Raw genomic sequence first — 9,996 nt, forward strand, 5'->3', positions numbered from 1 at the left:
GGGCTGGAGAAATAGCTTAGCGGTTAAGGTGCTTGCTTGTGAAGTCAAAAGATCCAGGTTTGATTCTCCAGTACCCACGTAAGCCACATACACATGGTGGCACATGTGTCTGGAGTTCATTTGCAGTGGTTAGAGGCATTGGAGCGCCCATTCTCTTTCTATCTTCCCCCCTCTATTTCTTTCAGATAAATAAATAAAATAAGGGCTGGACAGATGGCTTAGTGGTTAAGGCACTTGCCTGCAAAGCCAAAGGACTTAGGTTCGATTCCCAATACCCACATAAAGCCAGATGCACAGGGTGGTACATGCATCTGGAGTTTGTTTGCAGTGGCTTGAGGCCCTGGTGCACCAATTCTCTATCTACTTCTTTCTCTCTTTCTCAAATAAATAAATAAAATATTTTAATAATAAATAAATGAGTAATATGTATATACATATTTTTTACACAAAGACATTATTTAAGACCTTTATTAACAGGTGCTTGCAGTTCGTCAACCTTTTTTTTGAAGAAATCAAGTTGTAAACTTTTAATTACAAATTAAAAATGAAGTTCTTAAAAATCTCAACTTGACTAGATATGAAGCAATTTAAAAGCCTTTAAAGGTATATTGAGAAAAGCCCCATGCTTCATAGTCAATGCGGATAGTTCTAGTTTATCTGGTCAATGGGCAAAAAGCAAGCGCTTAAGGTCTTGTTGGATTACTAAACCGGATGATGGTAAAGATGGTAAGCCGGTATTTACTCAGCCCCGCCCTGCTCAGCCTCGGGAGCGGACGAATTTTCAGCTGGTGGATCGGCTGCTTTTGTCTCTTTGCCATCTTGTAGGGTTCTCTGGGCGTCTGCGTCGGTAATTGAAGTTGTGGCGGTACCGACGTTGAGGTGGCTGCTGACCTTGGGTGTCATCTCTTCGATTTTCCTTGTCCTCTTCATTGCATCCTCTCTGGGCTGTCTTTGGCGAGGAGGAACCCTGCGGAGTCGTGGTCTATAACCCTGATACATATTCTGTCTCACGGGTCTACCTTGCTCTCCTGCACCCTGGTTGTCAGCACCCTCCATCGCTTCTCCCTGCACAGGAGGTTGGAAGACTGTGGTCCGCGCGCATAGGGCCTCCGCATGTGGTCAGGTGGGCGACTTCGCTGCGGTAGGGCCGGAGTCGTTGGGCCTGACCTTCAGGAGCGCTCTCCATCCTTCATTCTTTTCCCCACTCTCACTATTCTGGTAATTCTGCTGGTAACTGCGTGGAGTACCCCTAGACATGGATAGTCTATAATGGTTACAGTCTGCTGCACGTTTGCTGCCGTGACCTGGACCTCCACCAGGACCTGCAGCACTGCCGCCTCCGCACCTTTTCTCCTTCCACAACATCAGACTGCACAGTCTCTCCATCTCCTAAACTGCGAAGGTGCTCCCCGGGGTTATTCTTTATGGCAGTCTGGTGTAGGAACACGTCTTCCTTGGTGTCATTCCTGTGGATGAAACCATTATCTATTCCTTACATTGAACCATTTTACTGTTCCCAAAACCTTCATTGGGATGACCTTCTTGTCCCCGCAGGCAGGCGCCACCAATGTAAGGCCGCCCGGGCTGCTGCTCCCTGCGCTGTTGCCTGTGGTGCCCGGGTTGGTAAAGGTGGCTCTGAGGGCGGGGCGGCGGGGGGTGGGGGCGGCTGCTGGGTCTCGGCTTCATGGTCGCGGTGATGGTGACTGAGGCTGGCTGCGGCGGTGGGGCTGCTCAGGGCTCTCTGGGGTCTGCTCTCCCAAGTAAAATATATTTTTAATTCTGTAATTTTGTAACAGTCTAGTAAGTTAAGATATAGGAATCTGAGGATGACTTATGGTCAAGATGGCATCTGCCTAACCATGCCACACCTCCTGGAGAAGAAAAGGCTAGGTGTTTAGGGTTCATTGGGTCTTCCAGGGGTGAGAAGACTCTAATAAACCTCCAGTGGGAGAGCACGGAGGAACAAAGTAGGGAAGCCACTGATTCCCATGTTCTTGGGTAGCCCACCAGTCCCCCAATCTCCTCAAGCAACCATCCTACCCATAGTCCCAGCCACAGGTTCCTCCTGCACTAACCATAGGCAAGTGGACCCAGGCCAGCAGGCATAGCTCCACACACGACTCCAAGCTCGACAATGCCAGCCAACTCACCACCGACTCCCCACCCCCATGCACAGACCCAGGCAAGCAGGCTATATCATTCTCCTAGGAGACCTCCACATGTGAACACCATCCCACTCACCTCTGCCTCCCAACCCAGTGCACCGAACCAGGCCACTAGGCTAGAATTCCCTTAGGGGACTGCCATATGGGAATGCCATCCCACTCACTGCCACCCCTAACCTCTATATGCAGACCAAGTCAGCAGGTTAGCACTCCCCCCACTGCCACCAGGGACCTCCACATTCCACTGCCCCTCTGTGCATGGACCTAGACCCACAGGCTAGCGTTCCCTCCTCCATAGGCTATCCCACCACAGGAGACCTCCATGCCTCCCACATGTCACCTGGCCCACAGCAGTCCCATATCCGTGCCCTGCCCTGTCACAAGACCTGACAGTCCCAGCCACCCCATGCAACATGTTTCCAAGGGTCACCTGTCCCATCCCTTTACCCTTCAGGGTCTTGGAACCACCACCTATTCCCATCCTCCTTCCATCCACAGCCCAGCCACAACACTAGTCTGCTTTGTCCCATTCCCCACTACCCCTTGGGCCACCTGACTACACAGTCCCATACCCCAAATCACAGAACAATGAGTCCCTTCTTCAGCTCCCTGGGCTCCCACCAGGGCATCACAGTCTCCTTTCCTCTGAGCAAGAAGGTCCCATTGCCATCAGAAGTCTAGTAGAAGCAAATGCAAAAGTGAATAATCAATGAAGACACTTCAAGGGTAGACTACAAATTCCTCCTAAATTAAATAAGACTCCTACACTGTAATGGGCAGACCACAACACAAAATGAATAACATGAAAAATCAAATGCAAGTAAATCCAATAAGACTGCCCAGACCCACAATAGATGTCTCTAATGAAAACAGAAGAGGCAATAGGGTCAGAACCCCAAAACAAAGATACAAGCTATGTAACCCTGACTAAGAAAATAGTAGAACTTGCAGAAAAGCAACAAAGAGCTAATAACTGTATGAATTCTGTCCTCACTAGATTAAACCTAATAGAAGAGAACCAGGGAGGATTCCAAAGACAGTTAAATAATCTGAAGGAGAGTGTAAAAAAAAAAAAAAAAGAAGATGTCAATAATCAGCTGGCTAAGCTCAATGAAGACATGAAGAAATGCAAGGATGAATTTCAAAATGCCTTAAGAAAATCAGAAAATGACAGGAAAAGGGAACTTGACCAAGGGATGGATACTATACATAAAAAAGCAGTGGAAAATGCAAACTAAATTGAACAAGCCCAAAAATTTATAGAAGCTCTTAAGAATAGAGTCAGCCATGTGGAGGATAGAAACTCAGAACTGGAAGACAAAACAGAAGAAACAGTTCATGAGTCCAAACGTTTCAATAAGTTAATTTTTTTGTGAACAGAACATGAGAGAACTATGGGATACCCTTAAACCTCCCAACATTCAGATCATGGGAATACCAAAAAGGGAAGAAATTCAGACAAAAGGCATGGAGAACTTATTAAACAAAGTTATTGAAGAAAATATTGCCACTCTCTCAAAAGAAAGCCGCATCAAGTTACAAGAAGCTAACAGAACTCCTAACAGACTGGACAAAAGGAGAAATTCTCTAACACATATTATCATTAAGACTCTAAACGTCAATCACAAAGAGAAAGTCCTAAAGACAGCTAGGGAGGAACAACACATAACAAATAAAGGGAATACCATCAGAATTACTTCAGACTTCTCAATGGAAACCCTGAACAAAGAGCTGGTTCCTTGAAAAAATAAACAAGATTGATAAACCCCTGGCCAATTTGATCAAGTGGAAAAAAGAGACACTTCAAATTAAAATACTTATATAGCATATGTATCGCTGCTTAATTCATAATAGCTAAGAGCTGGAATCAACCCAGATGTCCATCATTAGATGAATGGGTAACCATGATGCGGTGTATCTACACAATGGAATTCAACACAGCAGTAATGAAAAATGACACGATGAAATTTGAAGAAAAATGGTTGAACCCAGAACAGATCATTCTTAGTGAACTCACCCAATCACAGAAAGATAATTGTCGCAAGGTCTCACTCATCTGTGCCTCCTAACCTGAATCTGCCCAAGATGCTGACGTACCTAATAAGCATCTCGAGGACCAGACAATAGGAAGGATAGTGTGGGAGGAGATGGTAAGGGTGGGGGTGGGGGACACAAAACTGGACCTAAATGGCAATGGTACCATAAAATTCTACATCCTATAAGACAGACTAAATGGTTGAGCCTTCATCAGGTCCTTAGAGGGAACTCCTGAATCACTGGGCCCTGGAGAGACTATGATGTAGACTGACCTTAATCTTCTCCTGTTTCTCTTTCTCTATCTTCCTTCTTTCTCTTTTATATTTCTTATCTTTTTCTTCCTTCTTTTTCCTGGGTGCTGGCCTGTAACTCCCAGTACCCGGATGTGGTTAACTTCCATAATGAGCTGTTGATCAGAGAGACCTAAAAGGTTTCCCAAAAGAACACAGATTTCTGTAAGAGCACTTGATGACCCACCAAAGGTTAATGTGAAGACCCTACTGCCAAAGACACCATATGCTGTTGGTACAGAACATGGAGTGACCTGGGTGGAATCTGGAAGAGAGACAGTTCCCAGACAGTTAGCCAAAAGTTGCTACATGAGCAACTGGGGGAAAATGACCAACATTCTCTCTAAGCAACTCATAGTCTAAGCTACTCAGCCGCAAACCACCTGACATGATGCTCACGCAAGTGCAATAGTGTCACACAGCCATGATGGGGAACCAACTGCTCTTGATTTGGCTAACTGATCCACTCAGTGGAATGGAACCCATAGCTGGAGCTGGGAAACATGTCAGAACCATATCTGAAAAAAAAAGCCCACTCTCCATTATCAAGCTCCCACCAATCGTGGGCTACAAGAGGGCCTACATCTATTAAATTCTCTCTAAAATATTAATGGTTATTCCATTTGTCTGGTGCTGACTTCACTCTCCACTGGAGAATTTGTTTCTCTTTTTAAGATGGACACAGATCCTGAGGAGATAATCAGCCCATTGCTCCTCACCAGGGCCCCAACTGAAACCAAGAGTAATTGGGGAAATGAGGAAGAGTTTTGCTTTCTTGGTGAACCTAGTACCAGCACAAGGATGAATGAGATAGACACAGAGAGCACTCAACTCCTATCAAACCAGATATCTAGAGACACAGAGGCTCCCAAGACCTCATCACTGAGGTAGACCTAAAATGAACCCACCATGGCTCAGGGAAATTTGCGGAAGAGGGGGCAGAAAAATTGTTAGAGCCACAAGCTGGGACATTAGGCACAGAGACGTTGCCTCTTACCCATAATGATGGCTAACCCCACAATGCATAACCCACATTTCCCAATGAGGAGGGTACCTGCAGAGGAGGGAGGACAGGGAATAGGCTAATGATGGTACCAACATGGCTGTATACACACTATGCACATAACTAATAAAAAAGAATTTCAGACAGGAGACATCCAACTTGTATATACATATACACATGTGCATATATTTGTGTTTGTATATATGCTATGTTATATATGTATGTACACAAACATTTGCACATATATCTATGTTTTATATTTGGAAAGTAATTAAATATTAAACAAATACAAAATTAGAAAAAAAAGATAGGAATCCTACAGGGTTTCTGGTTCCTCTGGTTTTCTTTTTCTTTTCTTTCTTTGTTTTTAGTTCAGAAGAGTAGAAGGAGTAAAAAGTAATTGGCAATTCATCTGAGGAAATATTCATGAGTTGTTCCAGGCAGTTAACTGAAAACTGTAACATTTATATTGAAAAACTAATTCTTATCCACAAAGACCTTGCTTAATGGGCAGTGAAACCTCACTTAAAGCATTCAAAATACATGGGATCCACCAGGTTCCAGTGAGAGTTGTGTGTAACTGTGATGGAAAGGTCTTCTGCACATACTATGTCAAAGAAAGCTAAAGGAGAATGAAGAACAGTAGTATAGGTGATAGGATTTTGGTCTTAGAACTTTACATTGCTCATACTATTTCAGTAAAACTAAATATCCTGTACATCTAACTTTCTCATTGGTTGGTTAAAAATAGAAACAAAAACACCAATCTTTCAAGAGTTAACTAATATTCGCTGAGTATTTACTGTGTCAAATACTATTCCAGATTCTACCTAACATATATCCTTTAACTTGCATAATAAAACTCAATGAAGGCCAGGGTCTGGTGGTGCATGCCTTTAATCCCAGTACTTGGGAGGCAAAGGTAGGAGGATAGCCATGAGTTTGAGGCCAACCTGGCACTACATAGTGAATTTCAGGTCAGCCTGGACTAGAGTGAGACCCTACCTCAAAAAAACAAAAGTATCCAATGAAGAATTTTATCTCCACATTAGTAAAAAATAATGAAAGAAATCAACTTGTTAGCAGTCACATAATAGGTGACAATATCTGACTCTATGTCTTCTTGATTCTAAAGTTCATGTTTTGTGTTTCATGAGTGAATGACACTTCTGGTGTTTTAAGTAATGACAGATTTTGTATATCAATATGCCTAAATTTTATATTGTAACATAGATTCAAATTAGTTTGAAAAATCAGTCCAGATACATTTCCTTCCAATTAGAAAATGGTATCAAGAGCTGGAGGGAAGGATGTCTTAGCAGTTAGTGCACTTTCCCGCAGAGCCAAAGGACCCATGTTTGATTTCCCAGGACCCACATTAGCCAGACGCACAAGTGGGCACAAGTATCTGGAGTACGTTTACAATGGCTGGAAGCCCTGGTGCACCCATTCTCTCCCTCCCTTTCTCTCTCTCTCTCTCTCTCTCTCTCTCTCTCTCTCTCTCTCTCTCTCTCTCCCTTTCTCTCTCTCTCTCCCTCCCTCCCTCTCTCCCTCCCTCTTTGTCAAATAAATAAATAAATAAAAATTTTTAACAATAGAAAAAAATAAAGAAAATAGTATCATAAAAATCTTGGACTTTCTTGACTAGAGAAAGAATGAATGTGTTTAAAAAAACTTGAGTAAACAGTGATAAAGTCTAGTTGGAAAAAGAGAAATGTGTATGGAAGCTACCAAGTAAACATGGATGTTAAGGCCAAAAGACTTATTATCATTCTCTGTGTTGATAAGAAAATGAAATCACAGAGAAATAATGTCATCTAGGCAACACCATAGAAGGTTATGAGAACTTGAGCTGACTGATAACTCAGCCAACAGCTGTGAAACATAGACTGTGAAATAGTTACTGCCCTATTTCTTTTCATCTGTCTCTAAAATAAGAAAGTTATTCACAGGTACTCTATCTTGCCAACCTCAAAAAGGTTTTATGTATTATATGGATGTTAGTTTAAATCATGGATAAAACTGAACTGTCTTCCAAGAGCTGGGCAGATAACATTAGAAGTGGACTGAAAATAAACAACAGGGAGTGGCAAGAACTCCGGCCAATAAGAGCTGCCTCCGCCAAATGGAGCAGCTGCTACTCAACTCTTGCTGATTACTGTCATGAAGAAATACAGGTTCCCTACTGCCTGCCTGACCTCCTGATACTTCAGAATATCTTGGTATACTAGTTAGGCGAAAAATTCTCAAGTGAAGTGGATTTTCTTTATGAACTCCTTTAATATTTAAATGTTGTCAACTAAAGTCACAGTTTAAAAACATACCTCCAAGCCAGATGTAATAGGACTCTCAGCACTAAGCAAGGTGAAGACAGGAGGATTATGAGCTTGGGCTGCACAGTGTTTTCAGGGCCAGCCTGGACTACATAGTGAAATCCTGTCTTAAAAATCAAAACAAGGCTGGGCGTGTTAGTGCATGCCTTTAATCCCAGCACTTGGGAGGCAGAGGTAGGAGGATTTCTGTGAGTTTGAAGTTACCGTGAGACTACATAGTGAATTCCAGGTCAGCCTGGGCCAGAATAAGACCTTACCTGGAAACAACAACAAAATATCCACAACAAAAATATTCTCCTTTAACCAAACAAACCATTAGGCCAAGATCATTCTATGAGCTGTTAGTTTCTGTTGTTTCTATTAGCATGGGCAAAAAAATACCTCATGCCAAAACATCAGGCAGAATCTCGAAGTTTAGTCTCAGTAGACTGCTTAGCCAATAGTTTCTTTCACTACCAAGCCACAACTGGCTAAGGATAATTATGAATATGGCCAAATACAAAATCATAAATTTACTTAAACTGTATGAGTTTTTTAAAAACTCAATTTCCTGCATCTAAAGTGTGAACTCTGTAGATGACAACATTGTGTTGTAAGCTCAAAAGGTTGGACATGCCTGACTATAAGCAGTTTGGTTAGCTCTCAATGTTTCTAATACTCCTTCTTTCCAACAGAACATTTTCCAATGATGAAAATTGTCTATATTTATAGCATAAAGATGGCAGTTATATTACTGTTAAGTACTTGAAATATGGCCAGTGTGGCTGAGGAAGGAGATCTGTAATTGTATTAACTTAGTGTAATTTAAATACCCATATTTAGCTCAATATAATGACCACATCTAAACTGTTTATTGCAAAATGTCTGGAATAAAACATACATTTAAGAAAAAATTAAACACATAAACAAAACCTCATTTTAGAACTGATTAATATTTCCTCCCACAGAGTACCTTCTTTTTAAAATATTTAAATATTTATTTATTTGAGAGAGAGAGAGAGAAAGGCAGACAGAGAGATAGTATGGGCATGCCAGGGCCTTTTGCCACTGCAAATGTACTACAAACATTTTATGTCACTTTTTGTGTATGGCTTTATGTGGTTACTGGGGAATTTAACCCAGGCCATCAGGCTTTCCAAGCAAGTGCCTTTAATGGATTAGCCATCTCTCTAGCCCTATAATGCCTACTTTGCCAACTCTACCATCTACAGGAATTCTGACTCTACCATAAATCAACATAGCACCCTCAGCCTACCTTCCAATACATGCCTGTAACCTACCGGGCTTACTAAGAACATAACCTCTACATGGAGCCTAAATCAAATGGAGAAATGAATACTGACTATTCCATCTTCCACTTGTCATAATATCACAAGGGCAGAAATGGTATCTGCTCTTTCCTTCCTCATACTATTGCTAATCTGCTATCATACAATTATAGAGTGAGTGAGGCAGAGAGAGAGAGAGAACTGGCACACCAGGGCCTCAGCCACTGCAACTGAACTTCAGACGCTTGTGCCACCTAGTGTACCTGTGCAACCTGTGCTTGCATCACCTTGTGTGTCTGGCTTACATAGGATCTGGAGAGTAGAACATGGGTCCTTAGGCTTTGCAGGCAAGCATGTAAACCGCTAAGCCATTTCTCTAGCTCTATTATTTCTTTCACATTCTTTCCTTCTGCAATATGTAACAATGCCATCAATTTTATTTTGTTTTATAAAAAATGGGCTGGATAGATTTTTTTTTTTTTTGAGGTAGGGTCTTGCTCTAGCACAGGCTGACCTGGAATTCACTCTGTATTCTCAGGCTGGCCTCCAACTCGCAGCAATCCTCCTACCTCTGCCTCCCAAGTGCTAGGATTAAAGGTGTGTGCCACCATGCCCAGATGGATTTTTTTTGTTGTTCAGCATCTTATATCAAAGTCATGAAAATGAGTGTGGTGATGGATAAATGTACAAAATCATTAACTCTAAAATGATGCATAATTCAAAAATTTCAGAAAATCTTAAAGCATGCATTTGTTTTCTATAAAGTGCTGTAAAATGCTTCACCTGAAAGAAGGTGTTTATTTTCAACATCAGCCACTGTTGGAAATTATGACCAGTGTGGTACTGCTTCAGGCCCTGAGCTGACTCATAACTCCTCACACACTGACATCCAAGTGGTTT

At 42.1% G+C, this 9,996-nt stretch overlaps 1 pseudogene; it reads right to left on the reverse strand.

Moving 5' to 3' along the window:
• Window positions 1-685: 685 nt before the first annotated feature.
• On the reverse strand, window positions 686-2,646 carry LOC101606383 (annotated as a pseudogene).
• Window positions 2,647-9,996: the final 7,350 nt, after the last annotated feature.

This window comes from Jaculus jaculus, chromosome X (assembly GCF_020740685.1).
Source record: "Jaculus jaculus isolate mJacJac1 chromosome X, mJacJac1.mat.Y.cur, whole genome shotgun sequence".
Lineage (NCBI taxonomy): Eukaryota > Metazoa > Chordata > Mammalia > Rodentia > Dipodidae > Jaculus > Jaculus jaculus.